Below are 20,603 nucleotides of genomic sequence, written 5' to 3'. Positions count from 1 at the left end.
AAAGAGGTTGAGGATATAAATAATTTTTTCTCATGATGGACTGTAAGTTCTAGTAGACACTGCAGGAGAGTTTCAGGAAATGGGGAAGGGTGGGAAATAGGGTCAAAAGAATAATGTGCAGAGTTGCATGGAGAATAAAGTGTAGGGATTTGTAATTTCTGGACTTCTTTAGTTGGCTAAAGTAGACAGAGGTAAAGGACATAATGATATGATTCTAATAATATCAAAGCAGATAATGGTTGTGAGACTATGTGTGTGGGGCTTTGGGAGAGGAAGATGGGTGGGGGGTGGGGGGGTCCTGCAAGGAGCACAGAAAGCTATGAGGCCAGTTCCTCATTCCTGTAATAAAAGGATTAAGACCAGGGAGCAAGGGATGGCTTCCTCCTAACTCCTGTAGCACAAGTGGCTCTAGATTCCTTCTGATTCCTGTGTATCATAGGGTTAAATGCCAGAGATCTCTTTTGACTACTATCAAAGGTGAACATCAGAGAAAAAGATATTTCTTGCATATGAACTTTGTGGTTCAGCCATACTTGAATTGCTTGCAGTTCCCTCAGTACACTGTGTTCTCTTAGATCTCTTTGCCTGCTGGTCCTTTTTCCTGGATTATCTTCTATCCATCCCCCATCTATCCAGAATAATACTCATTCTTCAAAACTTAGCTTAAGTATCTCTTCCATACAGTCTTTCTACTTTTGCATATTCAAGGAAAAATTAAGGATTTCCTCCTGTTGTATCCCTTAGTACTCTGTAAATATATCATCGTCTTGACATTTAATTTTTATTGAATTCTATTGGGGTAGTGTGGATTCACATGCAATTGTAAGATATAATGCAGAAATATTCCATGTACCATTTAGCCCATTTCCCCCAATGGAACATATTATGGAACTTTAGTTCAGTATTACAATCAGATTGACATTGACAGAATTCACCCATGTTATTCAGCTGTCACTAGTTTTATTTGTAGTTGTGTATGTGTGTTTGTTCTATAAAATGTTATATGTGTTGCACACGTATGTTCATTGAGGCACTGTTTATAATAGCGAAGTTATTTTTGGAACCAACCCAAATGCCCATTGAGGATAGACTGGACAAGGAAAATGTGGCACATATACACCATGGAATACTATGCAGCCATAAAAAACAATGAGTTCGTGTCCTTTGCAGGAACATGGATGAATCTGGAAGCCATCATTCTCAGCAAACGGACACAAGAACAGAAAATCAAACACAGCATGTTCTCACTCATAGGTGGGTGGTTGAACAATGAGAACACATGGACACAGGGAGGGGAGCATCACATGCTGGGGTCTGTTGGGCGGGCAATAGGAGAGGGACATCGGGGGGTAGGGAGGTTGGGGAGTGATAACATTGGGAGAAATACCAGATATAGGTGATGGGGGATGGAGGCAGCAAACCACATTGCCATGTATGTACCTATGCAACAATCGTGCATGTTCTGCACATGTGCCCCAGAACCTAAAGTGCAAGAAAATATATATATGTAAATATATATATATAAATGTTATATGTGTAAGTTCATGTATCCACTACTATAGTCAAGATACAGAACAATTTCATCACTACAAGCATCTGCTTTTTTGTTCTTTTATAACCACACCTACTTTTCTCCCACCTCCCTAACTTAATCTCTGACAACCACTAATCTGTCCTCTTTGTCTAAAATTTAGTCATTTCAAAGTATCATAAAAATAGAGTTACAGTATGGAAACTTTGGGGTTTTTTTCACTTAGCATAATTCTTGGGGATCCATTCAGGTTATTGCATGTATGTGTAGTTTATTCCTTTTATTGCTGAGCAGTATTACATTGTATGGATGTATCATGCTTTGTTTATTTATTCACCAGTTGAAGGAAACATGACTTCTTTCCAGTCTTTCTCTGTTAGAAAGAAATCTTCCATTTGTATACAGTCATGTTTTTGTGTGAATGTTAAGTTTTCTTCTTTTATTGGCTATATACTCAGGAGTGGAATTGCTGAATATAGTGGAAGGACCGGGGACTTAAAGAGTAAGGCCTTCTCCTCTTATCAGGAAGGCAAAAACTTTCCTGAAACCCTCTCACTATTATACTTCGTCTTCAATCTCATTAAGCAGAACTAGTGGCAATGGAGACTGTAAAAAAGGAACAAGCCTAGTTATTTCAAACAAAATTTGGATTCTGTTAGCAAAGATTAAAGGAATATTTGTCATGAAATTAACAATGCCTGCTAAAATGTCAATGTCTGAGAACGAAAGAAACTGAATAGAAAAAAATTTCATCTTAGGAATTGTAGTAGGCTAAATGGTGGTCCTCAGAAAGATATGTTCATGCTCTGATTCCTGGGATCTGTGAACATTATTTATGTGACACAATATGTGATTTAGTTAAATAAAGATCTTGCTTATCTGTTAAGATACAGGCAGAAGAGGAGACATCAGCATACATAGAGCAGAAGGTGACGTGAAAAAGGAGGCATAGATCAGAGTGATGTGGCTACAAGCCAAGGAATACCAAAGCCATGAGAAGCTGGAAGAGGTAAAGAGTGGATTTTCCCCTAGAACCTCTGGAGAAGAGGTGATCCTGCTGACACCTTGATTTAAAACTTCTGACCTCCAGAACCATGAGAGAATAAATAGGTGCTATTTTGTGTCACCCAATTTGTGGTAATTTGTTACGGCAACCAAAGGAAACCAATAGGTTAAGAGCACTGACATTAGAGTCAGATCTGAATTCAAGGTCTTCCTTTGCCACTTCCCGGAACTGAGAATGTTCCTTTTGATCTCCTCCTCAACTCCTGACAAAGATAATTGCTTTGATGGTCATTATCTAGAAGTATTTCTTTCCCTGCTCCCCTAGTCCATTGCTTCAAACAGTCACTCCTACTTTTGTTTCTATAGAGTCAAGTCTTGCACACATGTTGAAAACTATTCTAAGTTACTCTGGGCAGGAAACCTGTAGAAAGCTCCTGCCTATAAAGGAGTCTGGCACAGTACGAGGCTTCTCTCTTGCTCCTGATCCCTATGCCTGTCACACACATACCATAATTACATAGCAACCCTTTTGTGCCTTGACTTTAGTCTAGGATTTCTGTTCTCAGTCAGCAAACCTGGGTTTCCCGTCTCTGCTGATTGTCCTCCTAGATCTGACCCACTTTGTGGACCTAGGCTTCTTAATCTTGGCTCATCATACAGGATTTGGATGATGCAATACCATTTCTGGAAGGCAACTGAGAAGTCATCTAATCTAACCCCTTCACTTTAGAGACAGAAACTGAAAACTTGACCTCACTTTTCTTCTTGGCCCTATCATATCTTCCTGTTTCTCTTGGCCTTAACTGACCTCTTTTTTGAAGTCATATGAGAAAAAAAATTCAGCTATATTCATATCCCTTTTCCAGTCTAATGAAATTCCCAGTGAGGTACTCACCCAATCCTACCAGTTCCCTAAATTACAAGTGTCAGTAGCAAAAACTTGTGATCAAGGAAATAGGATAATTCCTAACAAAATATTTTTACTGTGGCAGTATCTCAACTAGATGATATAAAACCACAAACCTTGGACACATACTACTAGGCCAGTCATAACTAAATATACAATATGCTGAAAACATCTATTAAAATAAAACCTTAGCAGTAGAAGAAAGGGGAAAAATTCTGAAACTATTAAAAATCTTAGAAGGGATGACTATTCCTGTGGAAAACATCTTGAACAACTTTGTATACAAGACTACGGCATTGTATCTATATCAAGGCCATTCTAAAAGAAAAGTTATTGTGTATAAACTTATAATCTTAGCTAATATTGACTTCTAGTTAAAAGGGTACTGTCAAGTGGAATATTTTATTTTTTAAGAATTCAGTAAAAAGATTCTCTCCAAGTGGAGGAGAACCTGTTTATGGAAGTACTTACCATCTTAACATACTGTCGTCTTTGCTACTACCTTTTGTCACTCTCCTTTACTCATAAGAAGCAAAGGATATAAGGACTTATGATTATTGTTTGGCAGTGTCAGAAAGGCAAACTGAACTCATCTTTGAGCTTAGCAGGAAGCAATTAAAAACAAAATTACCTTTGTCACTGTGGGATAGATGTAGGAATCAACAAACAGACCTGATTATAATTAGGTGGTTAGATCAGGCAGTCCAGGTTGCATACATCAGAGGAATAGACAGGATTGGAAAGAATAAATTCTCTCTCTCTCTCTCTCTTTCTCTCTCTCTCTCTCTCTCTCTCTCTCTCACACACACACACACACACACACACATGCACACACACACACACACACGGACACACACACACAGAGAGAATATACATATATTCTGTGTGTGTGTGTGTGTGTCTATATATATATATATATATATATATATATATATATATGGGCCAAAGTTTGGAAAAGTCAGGTAAGGCAGGGATGTTCAAACATATACTATAACTTCAAACATGTGATTTGTTCCTTGGAGTGCAGAGAGCACCTACATAAGAAACCTTTTTCCACTTTAGCCTTATTCCTGTACTAGGCTATAGCAGATAATAGTTATGATTTACTGACTAATAATTATTTGCTGGGCACTATTTCAGGTGTTTCACATGTCTTATTTAATCCTCATAACAACCATATGGAGTGCTGTTATTCTCACTTTAAAGATGAAATGGAGATAAAGGATAAGTCACTTGCCCAATGCCCATAGCTAAGAAGTGAGGAATCTGAAATTTCAATGCAGCAAGCTCACTACAGAGTTGTTTAAGCTGTTAACCATGATGCTAGATTATCTCCTATATATAACTATGCATTTGACCATCTTCGGTCTTCTCCTACCCTGACTATAGCACTTACAATAGAAGCCTCTGACAACTTATGAAGTTTTCAGTGCATACATACAAAATCTCTAACCACCCAGACCCTATTCTTAGGCCAGCCTCAGCACCAAGAGGCTAAAACTTTGAACAGTCAATGTCTATTCCTGCTTAGATAGATAGGATCCAGTTAGAGCCTGGTCTTGTGCTGTATTAAACACCTACAGAAGTTGTACCACCCAGGGTCTGGCACTACATGATTCTTAGTATGAGTAAATGAATGTACCAACAACCTGAAGCTTGTTTCTATTCTGGACAATGTGGCATTCATAGAAAACTTTCAACCAACCAGTAACTCTTGCATGGGCAGCCTGACTTACAGGCTTTTTCTCTGGGATGGCCATATCTTCCATAGAAGTGTCTGAATTCCAAGGACTTATTTATGATCAGGTTATCCAGAGGGAACAACATGTAGGAAGGCCCTAAAAGAGAACTGAGAGTCAAGTATGACTAGAGCACATAGCAAGATGGAGAGGGTAAGTGAAGAAATTAGAAAAAAATATATTGCCCTAGTTACAGACTTTTTAATCAAACTGATTATGTTTGAACCCTGGGCTCTGACACTAATTATGTGGCTTTGCACAAGTTACTAAACTACTTAAACCTTCAATTTCCTCACTTGTACATGGGGAAAATAACAGTACCTACCTCATAGTGATGGGAGGATGGCATAAAAATGCATGTAAAGCATTTTTTACTATCATCATAGTAAGTATTCTTATAAATATTACACAGTGACACACACATACATGATATAGACATAGATGTAAATATAGATAGAAACCGAAAGACAGAGTGACAGAGACCTGATATCTTGGGGTCTTAGAGGGTCTTGTGATCTATGGTGAGAACTTGAAATTTTATTCTAAGGTAATTGGAAGTTATTGAAGAGGTTTAAGAAGAAATATAACAAGACTAGGTATGCATATTAAAATAATACCCTAGCTGACTGTGGCAATAGGATTGGACTGAAGCAAGTGTAAGATATGGGGAAACCGATTAGGTGTTGGTTACAATTGTCCAGGGAAAAGATGGTGGTGTTTCAGACAATGATAGTGTCAGAATGAATAGAGATAATGGTAGGAAGAGGGACATATTTGAGATCTATTTAGGAAGCAGAAGGGACAGTGACTGGTGAGCACTTAACAATTTCTTTTTCTCTTTTTTCCTTTCCCAATTTCCCCTTTCCTACCCCAGGGAATTAAGGAGAGATGGCTGAAGAACAGAATCAATAGTTGACGGATTAGTGTAGGACACTTTGTGACACATCTTAGATCCAGGAGAGTTTAACACAGTAGGGACAGTATATTTTGGTGAAGAAATGTGTTCAATTTTAGATACTGTAAAGAATAGCTCCAATTTAACCTAGACTAGAAGTCCTCTGTATTTTCTACCCGCCTCCTCCATTCATAGACTCTAAGCAGATTCTACATTCAACACTCCAGGCCTGGGAATTTGCAAAACCCTAAGAGTCTTAAGACTTGATCACTACTCTAGGACTCTTCATAGGAAAGACTCTACTCAGAGGGTTGGCCAGGAAGGGAAGCGATAAACAGGAAAAGAGATGCTGGAAGACTAGATATAGTGAGAAAGTGTGGAGATTGAAAGAGAGGGAGAAAAGGGAGATTGAGTGATTAAGGTATGAGAGAGGTCCATTTAGTTCATTCTCCAAAGGTTTAGGGAGTAAAACATGCTCTGACCTCTTCCACAAAGGACTTGGGTGTTGTGAACTAAACTGTATCTGCTTCAGAGAGCACCCCAACCAAGCTCAGTAACACTGTGGTTCTTGCGCATTCCTAGATACTGTCTTATTGGCCTTGGGGAAGATCTGGATTACCAGGCAGAGAGAATCTTGTACCCTTCCCTTACTTTCTCCCAAATGTACAGTGTCTCTCTCTCTCTCTCTCTGTTCTGAGCCACCCAAAGATAGGAGTGGAATGATGCAAGCACCCCTGTGGCCACCACCACTCTATGACAGCTCTGGGTCAGACCTGAAGCCAGCACAGCACTGGTATCTCCCCGAAGGCCTGCTATAATCACTCCCTGGCTACTGCCTATGTTTTTTCAAGGGCCAGGGGCTCTACAATCAGCAGATGGCAAAGCCAGCCAGTCCTGTGTCCTTCCTTTATGGGCAGCTCTCCAGGTAGGTCCCCAGACTCCAGGTAGGTCCAAAAGTGCCATCAGGAGTCAAGTTCTAGGGTCAAAAACTTAGAAGTCTGCTTGGTGTTCTATTGTACTATAGCTGAGCTGACAATCATACCACAAGATGCAGTCCCTCTAACTCTCCCATTCCTTTTCCAAAGGCAGAAGGGCCTCACTCTATAGCCACCACCACCACAGACCATGGGGAGTACTGCCAGACTACTGCAAGTGAGACCCTGGGTCCTAAGGCCCCAGAGCTCTTCAGTGAGCATATGATAGATGTCACCTGGCCTGAGACTCACCCTTCAGGGTAGTGGGCTCCCTTCTGGCACAGGGAAGGTACAGAGAAGATGTCCAAGAGTCAATTCTAGAATCAGGGACCCACTTGTTGCTCTATCTTACCGTGGCCATGCTGGTGCAAGATAAGTCTCCTTTATTTTCCCCCTGGTTTTCTTAAGCAGAAAGAGTTTCACCCTGTATCCACCATAGCTGGTAATGAGGTAGTCTCACCGGAAGCCAGCAAGTCTCGGCGTCTCACCCAAGGCCCTCAAAGTAGTACCTGAATATTGCTACTGGTTGTTCAGGGCCAAAAGGCTCTTCAGTTAGCAGGTGATGAATGCTGTCAAGACTGTGTCCTTGCCTTCAAGGCAGCAGGTTCCTTTCTGGTCCAGGTTGCGTCTAGAAATGCTGCCTGGGAGCTAGGGCCTGGAACAGGGTCCTCATGACTCTACCAGTGCCCTATCCTGCTGTAGCTGAGCTGGTATCCAAAATGCAAGACAAAGCCCTCCACATTCTTTCCTCTTTTCACCTCAAGAGGAAGAAAGACCTCTTTTGGAGCTACAAGGTGTACAGCTGAGAGTTTAGGGGAGGGGTGATGCCAGAACTCCCTTAGCTGCACTCACTGGTATCTCAGTAGGTCACATGCCCCCTCAGACCACTGTTCCTGGGCCCAGTTCAGCACTAGGAATGCTTAAGAGTTGTAGTCCCTGTGTCCTAGACTGCCTATCAAGCTGGCTTAGAAATCCAGAGCACTTTGGCCCTGGGTGGCAAGGTTTGCACGAACTCAGTTCCACCCACTGGGATCCAAGATTCCCCTCTGGCGAGGACTGGTTTAAATGCTTCCTCTGTGGGTGGGTGTCAGCTGAGTTTTGTTCTGTTTTCCTTTCTGCTCTAACAGGCAACAGAGTTTAATGCCTCACAATTGTGCTGTCCCTTCCCCAATGCACGGAGATGCTCCATTCCACACTGCTGCTGGAGGGTTGGGGAGAGGTGGTGTCAGTGATTCAAGGTGATTTTATTTTTTTCTATCTCTTCAGTATTTCCTTCCATAACATGGAGTTAAAACCAGGTACTACGAGGGCTCACCTGAATTTTGGTTCTTATATAAGTGTTTCATTCTGTGTAGATAGTTGTTAAATTGGTGTCCTTGCTGGGGTGATGTGCAGCAATTGATGGAGCCTTCTATTCCGCCATCTTGCTGCACTCCGGATACCTTTTAAATAAAGGAGGGCTAAAAGAAGAGAAGAAGGAATGAAGGAAGAAAGGAAAGAAAGGAGTAAGGGGCCCAGATCACGGGATCATTCTATAACACCCCCCAATTTCAGAAATCACTTAGCAATTCTCAGTTCATTTTATGGAATTTATTCATAATGAAATTTCACATTTCAAATAAAATTCCTTATTTAAATATGATGCTTTTGTGTAGCTCCTTAGCTTTTGCCAGTAATTAATAAAGTACTCAATATTTGGTATGAACAATTTGCAATCAATTGTGTATGCATTTCACTGATTAGTTTATAAAGATGCGTGTCATAAATCAATATGCAAGTGTTACGCTGCATTTTGGTGATAGTAAACATCTGCCATCTCTGCTGAGTTAATGAAGTTGGATATTAGAAATGAAAGTTTTGTTCAGTAGTCATAGAATGAGAGAGGGGGGAAAGAAAAAGTTCAAGATATAAAGAGATAAGAAGTGATGGCATAAATGCAGAAAGAGAAGTTAAGTACTTAGAGCATAGATAATTCATACTCATGGTGTTTTTTTAATGTATTCTGAGTATGCTTTTAAAATGATCAGATGGCCATATATATGCACACACATATGTTTTTTTCCACAGAAAACCTAATAGTTGGAATTCAATTGCACATGTTCTATCTTATGAGGAATTTCCGACTCTTCATAACTTGTGTATCGAATGTGTTGTTTCTCTCTTTGAATGTAGCTTGATGTTGGAACTTCTGGTGTAGAAAACTCTGCAAATAAGTGAAAAATATCAAAAGTAATTAAATGACATTTAGTAAAATTTTTATTCTCATTCAGATATGCTTATGTTTAGTTATTTTAGAAATCTAATCATTCTTAGAAATTTGTAGTGATTTAAATCAACACATGAAAATATCTTCTTTTGGTAAAATAATTCCTAGCTGCTTTTAAATAATGATTAAATAATTGTAATATAGTTCCTTCATATTGGTTTAGATATTGAGCAATTCAGTTCCCATACTAAAGTAAGAAGCAAACATTATGGGAGAAAATTTATATAAGAAAAGCAAATATTTCTTTTTTTCCTCATATTGTAGTACAAAGGTCCACACTCTGATATTGCACAATGATGAATATTATTACTGTATTAACATAAAATTGAATTTTTTGCTTTTATGAAATATCCCATTTGTTTTTTTTTGTATGATCATCTGCATACATTTTTAAATACATCACTAATTGTTTCCACAACATATATTATCATAACAACATTATTTATGTCACATAACCAGAGTTTTGTCTCTGTATAGAATTGTTTTATGATAGAAGTTCATGCTAAAACTTAATTTCCCCAGCATAGCATGTTACTTTTTTTTTTTTTTTTTTCTTTTTGAGACTCGAGTCTCACTCTGTTGCCCAGGCTAGAGTGCAGTGGCCTGATCTTGGCTCACTGCAACCTCCGCTTCCTGGGTTCAAATGATTCTCCTGCCTCAGCTTCCTGAGTAGCTGGGATTACATGCCTGTGCAAGCACGCTCAGCTAATTTTTGTATTTTTACTAAAGACTGGGTTTCACCATGTTGGTCAGGCTGGTCTTGAACTCCTGATATCGTGATCCTCCTGCCTCGGCCTCCTGAAGTGCTGGGATTACAGGTGTGAGACACTGTGCCTGGCCAACATGTTACTTTTGACAATTAAGAATCTCCATTCATAAATTTACTTTTCTATTCCAATAACCATAAGGAAACATGTCCATGAACATTTAAAAATGTCATTTTAAAACAGATCTGAGAAAATATGAATACTGTAGGCCTTTATTTTAAGAATTCTTTTTTTCACTGAATGGAAGATTTTATTTTTTAAGTTTTATTTTAAGTTCAGTGTTATTTATGAAGATTTGTTATATAGGTAAACTGTGTGTTACAGGGGTTTGGTGTACAGATTATTCTGTCACCCAGGTAATAAGGATAGTATTCAATTGGTGTTTTTTTTTTTTTTTTTAAATCTTCTCCGTTCTTCCACTCTCCACTCTAAAGTAATCTCCAGTGTCTGTTTTTTCCCTCTTTGTGTCTGTGTCTTCTCATTGTTTAGCTCCCATTTATAAGCGAGAACATGTGATATTTGTTTTTATATTCCTGCATTAGTTTGCTTAGGATAATGGTGGGAATTTTTTATGTTTACTGAAAAACATTACACTGGCCATCTTCTCCATTCATACAAGAATGATTCAAAAGTTAAAAAAATATATATTTGTTGCCTACCACTTTGTGGCAGGCACTATGCTTGGTGCTGAGGATACAAGAATAATAAAATAGAGTAAGATAATAATAACAAGAATAGAGCCTTATCTGGATGAGTTTAAAGTCAAGTAAGAAATATAGAACAATAGATGTAGACAAACAATTATAACATGAATACTATAGTACAAGAATGAAGGCAATAACACACTGCTGTTGGGAGGGCAGAGGAGAGAGCACTGCCTCTGATTAGACATTTTGGAAAGGCTTTATGAGAAATGTGATATTCAAGGTAGGTATTTTGTGGATGATTTGGAGTATTTCAGGCATGAAATCATAAATGCTTGGAAAACATATACTTGGGAAGCAGTAAGTTTAGTATGGATAGAGCTTAGGGTGCAATTCCAAGAGCAGCAAAAGATAAAGCTGGAGACCTAGAGAGATAAGAGGAACTAGAATATGAAGAGCCTTTTATGCTTTCTTGAGGATTTTTGACTTTAACCTATAGGTAAAAAGGTCGATTGTCTTTTAAGCTGTTATCAAAATCAGGTTGATTACTCTGACAACAGTGTAACAGTTAATCCTGAAATGGAAAGGCAAGTAGTAGAGAAATTAGCAATAATTTGGAAGGGACATGATTAAAACTTAAACTAAGTCCGTAGCAGAGGGAATAGATTTTCACAAGACTGAAGGGGTTTCCAGGATGTAGGACTTTTGGCTTTAAAACAAGGGCCTTCCCAAGGAACTGAGATGAGTTGGTCACTTGTTATTTAGAACAAAGGATCCCTATGACTTTGTGCATGATTTGATTTAGGGAGAGCAGTAAAGGAGATAAAAGGGTCTTCTAGAGTTCACAGTGTTCAGGCTTAGATGACTGGGTAGATTACGCCATTCACAGAGGTACAGAGGACAGGAGCAGGGTGGGTTGGAGAGATAACAACTTCTGTCTTTAAAAGATCTGTTAGAAATACAAATGTACAACTATACCATAGACTATTAGAATCACTGGTCTAGAGAGATGTTTATGAACTGATTTGAAATTAACCAACAGGATGGAACCCTGGAAAATAACATTTAAGCTGTGTACAGAGTTGAAGGTGTTTCAGTAAGAGTTTGAGGAATTATAGCCAGAAAGATAGGCAGACCACCAGGAGAGTATTAGCCTGGAAGTGTTCAGGAAGCATTAAGTGTCAAATGTCTATAGTGAGATCAGATAAGGTGAAGTCTTAAAATAGGCTTTTGGATTTGAAAACTAATATATTACTGGGACACTCAGTGAGAGCAACTTTAACAATGTGCTTTAATAGAATGCTGAGCTTGGTTACCATGTATCCTTGAAATAAAAGTACAATGAGAGCTTTCTTGGGGAAAAGTTCAATTTGTTAGCAGAGACTTGAGATGAACCTTTTCCACAGCTATTCCTAAGGAACTTTTGGCACATTCTTTCTTGTCTTGGGCACTATCTTTCCCTTATCAATATCCATGTCACTTCAACTTTTTGTCTTACTTTGCCTCTTCTACCTCCAGCCCTGCCCCTACTTCTTGGAAATTACTACCACTACTTTTTGACTGAGGTAGCTACAAAAAGCAGCTCTGACCCACTTCTCTTTTGAGACTCTTATCCACGTCTTGTACCATTATCGCTTTTCTTTTAGTGGCTATAATTAAGGGTAATATTGATACGCACACTGCACCACAGGCGATTGCATCACCCTTGTCATTGTCTGTCACTACCGTCTGAGCTTTTATTTTGTAGTACTTATCACAGTTTTTAATTGTATACATATTCACATGTTTAATATATATTTCCCTCCAATATAGTATAGTTTCATGGGTCAGAGACAATAACTTTTTTCATCATTGTTTAAATACCACAGCTCTTGGCACATACTAGGCACCAGTTGGTTTAACCAGTTGGTTGAATGAATAAAAATGTCACATTTCTCAATTAGTTTCATTCAGTTTTAAAAGATTATCTGGGCCAGGTATGGTGGCTCATGCTTGTAATCCCAGCACTTTGGAAGGCCGAGGTAGGTGGATCACCTGAGGTCAGGAGTTCAAGACCAGTCTGGCCAGCATGGTGAAACCCTGTCTCTACTGAAAATACAAAAATTAGCCGGGCATGGTGGTGGGTGCCTGTAATCCCAGCTACTCGAGAGGCTGAGGCAGGAGTATTGCTTGAACCCAGGAAGCAGAAGTTGCAGTGAGCTGAGATCGTGCCACTGCACTCCAGCCTGGGCGACAAGAGTGAGACTCGGTCTCAAAAAAAAAAAAAGATTATTTGTCCCAGGTTTTCTATAACCTTTAAGGGTCACCATTTTTTTCTTGTTCACCTTGGGAAAAAGCTGAGCTATTCAATTTTAGTCCTCTTTAAAGGGTAAATTGTTGTTTATCTGCACACACATTGAATGATGCCCTTATTGAACTACATCAATTTCATAAACCCCTCCCCTTGAGCATAGGAAGAACCTGTGACTTGCTTCTGGCCAATATGGAAAGAATGAGAGTGAATACCAATACAATAGTTACTCTCTTGAATCCATTGTTATTTAAGACTCCATCCTAGAAGAATGAAGCTAGACGTTCTTCTGCTGGCCTTGAAGAGGTAAACTGTAATGTAGTGAGAGGGTCTATCAGAAGGCCAAGTAGCAACTGCAGGTGGCCTCTAGGAACTGACAGTGGCCTTTAGATAACAGCTAGCAAGGAAAGGAGTAGGAGAAAGAATGAAGTTCTACAGTTGCAAGGAAGTGGATTCTCCCAACAAATTCATGAACTTGGAAAAGGACCCAAACTCCATATGAGAATGCAGTCTGCCTGACACCTTGATCACAGCATTGAAAGACCCTGAGTGGAGGACCCAGATAAGCCATATTGAGACTCCTAATTCATGGTGCTATAGTTTAGATATTTGACCCCTCCAAATCTCATGTTGAAATTTGATCTCCAGTGTTGGAGGTGGGGCCCAGTGGGCTGTGTTTGAGTCATGGGGGCATATTCCTCATGAATGATTTGGTGCTGTTCTCTCAGTAGTGAGTTCTCAGTCCATTTATTCCCATGAAAGATGGCTGTTAAAAAGAGCCTGTCACCTTCCTGGTCTTGCTTCCTCTCTCACCATGTGATCTCTGTACATGCCAGCTCCCTTCATTTTCTGCCATGCGTGGAAACAGACTGAGGTTCTCATCAGACTCCCAGTCATCTAGCCTGCAGAATTATGAGCCAAATAAATGTCTTTTCTGTATATTACCTGGCTTTGGACATTCATTTATAGCAAAACAAAAACAGACCAAGACAGAAAATTGGTACCAAGGATGAGGCATTGCTATAAAGATACCTGAAAATGTGAAAGCAGCTTGGAAACTGGGTAATGGGCAGAAGTTAGAAAAGTCTGGAGCATTCAAAAGAAGACTGGGAGATAGGTGAAAGTTTGGAACTTCTTAGAGATTGGTTGTGGTTGTGAGCAAAATGCTGATAGAAATATAGACAGTAAAGGCCATGCTGATGAGGTCTCAAATGGAAGTGAGCAACTGAATGGTAACTGGAGAAAGGTCAGTGTGACACTGTAGCAAAGAACTTGGCTGCATTACATCCATGCCCTAGGGCTTTAAGGAAGGCTGAACTTAAGAGTGATGACCTAGGGTATCTGGTGAAAGAAATTTTTAAGTAGCAAGGCATTCATGAATGGCATGACTACTGTTAACAACTTACAATGTAATCTTGGAGTAAAGGAATGACCTAAAGTTGAAATTTTATGATTAGAAAGGAAGCAGAGTTTAAAAATCTGGAAAATTTGCAGCCTGGCCATGTGATACAGAAGAAAAGAGTGTTTTCAGGAGAGGAATACAAGGATGTTGCGGTACTACCATTTGCTAAAGAGATAACCATGACTAAATGGAAGCCAGATGCTGATAGTCAAGACTATGGGTGAAAGGCCCTATCAGAGACCCAGAGGCCTAAGAAGACAGAATGGTTTTGGGAGCCAGGCCCAGGGTACTGCTGTCCTGTGCTGTCTCAGGATGTTCTTTCCCAAATTCCCACTGCTCCAGCTCCAGCTGTGGCTCAAAGAGCCCCAGGTACTGCTCAGGCTGCTACTCCAGAGGGCGTAAGCTATCAGCCTTTGTGGCATGCATATGGTATTATAGCCACAGGTGCTCAGAATACAATAAGGGTTAGAGCCCCCACAAATGATGCCTACTAGGGCAGTGCCACAACCTTCCAGACTCCCGAATTATAGAGCCCCTGGAAGCATGCAACTGCAGCTGAATAAAACTGCAAGCATTGGACTAGAGCCCATGAGAGCAGCCACATGGGTGCACCTAGCAAAGTTATGGGAGTGGGGCTTCTTGAGGTCTTTGGAGCCCACCCTGCCTACCAGTGTGCCCATGATGCAGGAAGTAGAGTCAAAGCAGATTATTTTGGAGCTTTAAGATTTGATGTCTGCTCTGCTGACTTTTGGAATTATGTAGGGCTTATTCCCCCTTTCTTTTGGCCAATTTCTCTTTTTTGGAATGGGAATATTTACTGAATACCTGTACCACCATTGTACCTTGGAGGTAAATAACTTGTTTTTTTGTTATACAGACTCATAGTTGTAAGGAAATTGCCTTGAGTTTTAGATAGGACTTTGAACTTTGGATTTCTGAGTCGATGCTGGAACAAGTTAAAGTTTTTGGGAACTAGGAGGCTGAGGCAGGAGAATTGCCTGAACCCAGGAGGCGGAGATTGTGGTGAGCCGAGATCGCGCCATTGCACTCCAGCCTGGGTAACAAGAGCGAAACTCCATCTCAAATAAATAAATAAATAAATAAATAAATAAATAAATAAAGTTTTTGGGAACTATTGGGATAAAATGATTGTATTTTACATGTGAGAAGGATATGACATTTGGGGGATCATGGGTTGAATGCTATACTTTGGATATTTGACCCTTCCAAAACTCATGTTGAAATGTGATTCCCAGTTTTGGAGATGAGGCCTAGTAGATCATGGTGGTGGATTCCTTATGAATGGCTTGGAGCCATTCAGTAGTAAGTGAATTCTTGCTCTATTAGTTCTCATGAGAGCTGATTGTTAAAAAGAGCCTGGAAACCCTTGGTATCCTCTTGCTATGTGATATCTGTACATGCCAGCTCCTTTTTGCCTTCTACCATGTGTGGAAGCAGCCTGAACTCCTCACCAGTAATAGATGCTGGTGCCATGCTTCTTGTACAGGAACCATGAGACAAATAAACTGTTTGTTTTTATAAATTAGTCAGCCATTTTTTTTTTTTTTTTTTTTTTTTTTTTTTTTTTGAGATGGAGTCTTGCTCTGTCGCCAGGCTGGAGTACAGTGGCACAATCTCGGCTCACTGCAACCTCCACCTCCTGGGTTCAAGTGATTCTTCTGCCTCAGCCTCCCGAGTAGCTAGGACCACAGGTGCGTGCCACCACGCCCAGCTAATTTTTGTATTTTTAGTAGAGATGGGGTTTCACCATGTTGACCAGGATGGTCTTGATCTCTTGACCTCGTGATCTGCCCACCTGGGCCTCCCAAAGGGTTTTATATATATATAAACCCTTTATATTTTATATATACATATATATGTATATATATATAAAAATATATATATGTGTATATATATATATATAAACACAAAATGAACCAAGACACACAGAAACTGTGAGATAATAAATGTGTGTGTTTTTTAAAGTTGCTGAGGCTGATAATTTGTTATTCAGCAATAGGGAACTGATATACAGATCAAAACTGATTCTGAAGCCACTTACATTTAAACCCACCCAGTTTGCTCTCTATATTCTCAATATTACCCTTTCCTCTTTATTGAATGACATTTTATTTTTTTGAGTTTCCACATATGTTGACCCAAAATGAGTTAACTGCCATTTTCTCTTATTTGATTCTCTTAATGATTTTACATGTCCCATGAAAGTTCTTTTTTCTCAGTTCTATTTTTCATCACTTGTCCACATAGATGGTACATCTATCCTAATATATGCTAAGTGTATTAGAAAAATCTGTTTTTATTTAATCACACAGCTGGCATTTTGTCTTACTGCATAATTAAAATCCTTAAAACTACAAATCTGTGTTTTCTTTATTTATCACTTTGAGGTCATTCATTAATTCACAGTGCAGTTTTTTGGGAGAATGTTATTTTGCTATATGGTCAACCAAACATGTCCCCCTCTGAAAATAACCACAGCTTCTTATGTTAGCAAATACCAGTTATCCACTTTTGGTGAACTAGCTACATAATTCATTGCACTTATCAAAAAGATTCATAAATATAACGTTCAGCTGACAATCTGTTTCACTATTTTCTCTGATTTATGTTTTTAAACACTTCTACAAGGAAATAGTTTGCATTCTACGTTACTTGTTAACATGTCTTATAGCTAGTGAACAGTAATTAGCTAGTGTTCAAAATTAGCTTGAGCGATGTACTATGTAATGTATTATTTAAGTGGACTAAAACACAAAACAGCAGTTGCCTTGCTAAATTATGGTAATTTAATGACTTCAAAAACATAAGACCTGTCTCATTTCTGGTAACCAGTCTAATGGTATTTAATCAGTTTTCATTTGATCTGAAATCTCCTTCTAAAGATTTAAATTTAAATATAAATATAAATTATGCATACTTACATATAAATATATTAATACATATCATTATATATACTATACATTTGATTCCTATTTCCTTTTTTTATTGCATTTTAGGTTTTGGGGTACATGTGAAGAACATGCAATATTGTTGCATAAGTACACACATGGCAACGTGATTTGCTGCCTTCCTCCCCTTCACCTATATCTGGCATTTCTCCCCATGCTATCTCTCCCCAACTGATTCCTATTTCCTAATCCCATTTTGCAAAATAAAATAGTAGTGACAGTGAGTCATATAAGCTAAACTTCCCATACATTTATCTTGAAATGTTTCTAATTCTGTCTGGCAGAATTTGTCTAATTGTGTTATATCATTTTGCTATAGTGAAGCCTTAGTATTTATTATATTACCTTTACTTGAATTATTATGTTGATAACCATATATAGAGATTGAGATGCATAATACGTACAAAGAGTGGCTTCATGTGCGTGGTTGACAAATGCTTGTTGCCGTAATTTGCTTCAGGTTTTGCTGTTCCTTAGGAGCCATGTCATTTATAAAATGGATGGATGAAAAGACTGTCCTTTTTGGATTCATGAATCATAAAGCTATTTTAAATGAAAAAATAAAGAATATTTATTATAGGATACTTTAAAAAGTTAAACAATCAAAAAGTATTGTGTTAACAATGAAATCAAATGTTATGACTATATTCTGTAGAAGAAAAATGAAGTCATTCAGAAGTTACATTAGATTGATATAGCAGACATAACAAAATAATGACATTCTCATAAAACTGAAAGAATGAAACAGTTCTTTTATTCTATTTCTCACTCAAACTAGGGTGTTTTTTAGGGAATTTTTTCTGTGTTCTTTCTCAGGATGTATGAGAAATTACTATGATACTTAGATAAATGAAGTACAATTTTTTAAATCTTACAGATTAATTTTAGTCAGCGCTGACATTTTTTTATATCAGGAAATATGTAAAAGAGCTATCTTCTTTTCTAATATAAACCCAATTATGTAGATATTCACAGTTAGAAACATTGTTATCTCTATGTTCCTTTCCCTGAAACCCTACCTTCTACCAAAAGATAAGTAGATAAAACTGTCTACTAAAAGTCTTCCCAAATAAGATTCTGCTTTCTTTCTTAGTATTTACATGCTTCAACATCTCTTTTAAGATAACTTACTTGTAATTTATCCCAGAGAATCGAGGTAGTGGAGATAGGAGATACAGGGCTTTCAGGAATGACTCTCTGAAGGGATGAGCTCCAGAGAGTCTGCACACGGATTTTTTTTTTTTGAGGAGAGAGAAGAAACGGTTAGCCATGATATTAAGGACATTTGAAATACAATATATAATAGCTTACATTAATTCTACATTCTAATATCTAAATATCAAGATAGCTCCAGGACTAATCTTTGGAAATGTATAAGTTAATTGCTAAAGGGAAAATGTTTATATATTATGTTGACAATTTAGCAAGTCTCTTTCTATATCTATATATCTATCTTCATCATCATCATCATCTTCTTCATCACCATCATGATCTCTCTGTATAAGTCTATCAAATGGTTCACTGAAGAGGAAGTGCAAATGGAAGATACATTTCAGCCACCACTCTAAGCACTAAGTGACCTTTCCATCTAAAGGGGTTAAATTTAAATCCCCCTTATAGTAGAATGATAACAAGAGCAGAAAATCAAACACTGCATGTTCTCACTCATAGGTGGGTGTTGAACAATGAGAACACATGGACACAGGGAGGGGAGCACTACACACTGGGGTCTGTTGGGGGGAAATGGAGGAGGGATGGGGAGGTGGGGAGGTGGGGAGGTGGGGAGAGATAGCATGGGGAGAAATGACAGATAGAGGTGAAGGGAAGGAAGGCAGCAAATCACGCTGCCATGTGTGTACCTATCTTGCATGTTCTTCACATGTACCCCGAAACCTAAAATGCAGTTAAAAAAAAATTTAAATCCCCCTTCTCATTGTCATAGTTTGAAAAACACGTATCTCCAGAGAAAACACAGTAGATACAAATAACTCAGGCAGCAAGTACTTAGGTTGAATACAAATACCTGCAACATCAAACAGCCACAACATATCATAGAGGGATTGGAGGGAAACTAATCCATACAAATCAACTGGTAAAGACTTGATACTTAAACACCATACTCTGAGTAAGTACATGAGTAAAGACTAAATTGCAGTAATGTGAGCATTGAAGCAAGAATTTGGTATTTAAAACAGACATGAGGCATATAATATTGGATCCAAATGAGATCTACACAGAACCTATTCTTATAGCCACACCAGTTAATAGTATGTACATATACAATATGTATTGTATGTATGTATTTGCATATACATATTATGACATGATCATTTTGATGGAGTGGTTTTGAAATCAAATGTATTTTTACATAGCCATTTTGATACAGTTATTTTTACATGAGGAAATTTGAGTCAGTCTGTAAAATAATTCATTGCCCTTTGATTTAAAAAGATCAAACAGTATGTGAAATATATACCATGACCTACACCTAAGTTTCAGCTATGCCCACAACCACCCTTTAGGGGTAAAAATCCTTCAGGGGTAATAATATCAAGGGTAAGATAGAGGTTAAGTATCATAAGAAAAGATAAACTGATAGAAATAGGAAAAATAAGACTGACCCAATCTTTGTACTCTGTTGTTTAGATACCCTTTTTTTGTTTCCCGGCCTTCCTTTTCTGCCTCGTTTCTACAATCTTCTTTACAATAAAACAGAAAATCACAACAAAACAAAGAAAGAAAACCATGACTTTTCAAATGTGATTTCAGTGAAGATTGGCAAGTAAACTTCACTTGTGCCTGTTGCCAGTCCCTCTGAGCTCTGCTTCCTGATGTCATAGTGGGCCCAGTCACAGGTTCCTGACCATTCCATGTCTCAGTTCTTAAAGGGGCAGCCTTTCCTTTCATGGTGGACCTGATGTCATTGGTCCAGGCTTCTTTCTCTTTGTCAGGCAAGAAAGAGTAGTATATCTGATGGGATGAAAAGAGGCCTATATAAAATCTGGATTTGGGAGTCCTAAACACAGACTCTCTAGCTTCAGCAGTGTGGACGTGTTAGGGAGAATTCCTTTGAAAGCAGTAGGGGGTCTCAGAATGTAGAGGGATGGCTGTGTGCCTCCTGTTTTACCAGTTTGGACTGAATTTAAACTTATTAATCCAAATCCAGCCCTTTATCCAACTAGGTAGATATAGAAAATTGTTTTAAGCAAAATTC

General features: G+C 38.5%; 1 long non-coding RNA gene across 1 annotated transcript; it reads right to left on the bottom strand.

Moving 5' to 3' along the window:
• Positions 1 to 8,841: 8,841 nt before the first annotated feature.
• On the bottom strand, positions 8,842 to 20,218 carry LOC104652984 (uncharacterized). Its single transcript, XR_746266.2, has 4 exons — positions 20,011 to 20,218; positions 18,521 to 18,610; positions 17,735 to 17,932; positions 8,842 to 9,254 (listed from the first exon to the last, which is right to left on the bottom strand). It is a non-coding gene; the product is annotated as an uncharacterized LOC104652984 (long non-coding RNA).
• Between the last annotated feature and the right edge of the window lie 385 nt (positions 20,219 to 20,603).

The sequence above is a fragment of the Saimiri boliviensis genome, chromosome X, assembly GCF_048565385.1.
Source record: "Saimiri boliviensis isolate mSaiBol1 chromosome X, mSaiBol1.pri, whole genome shotgun sequence".
Taxonomy (NCBI): domain Eukaryota; kingdom Metazoa; phylum Chordata; class Mammalia; order Primates; family Cebidae; genus Saimiri; species Saimiri boliviensis.
Note: the sequence above shows the minus strand (reverse complement) of the source record. Positions and strands in the feature narration are given on the sequence as shown.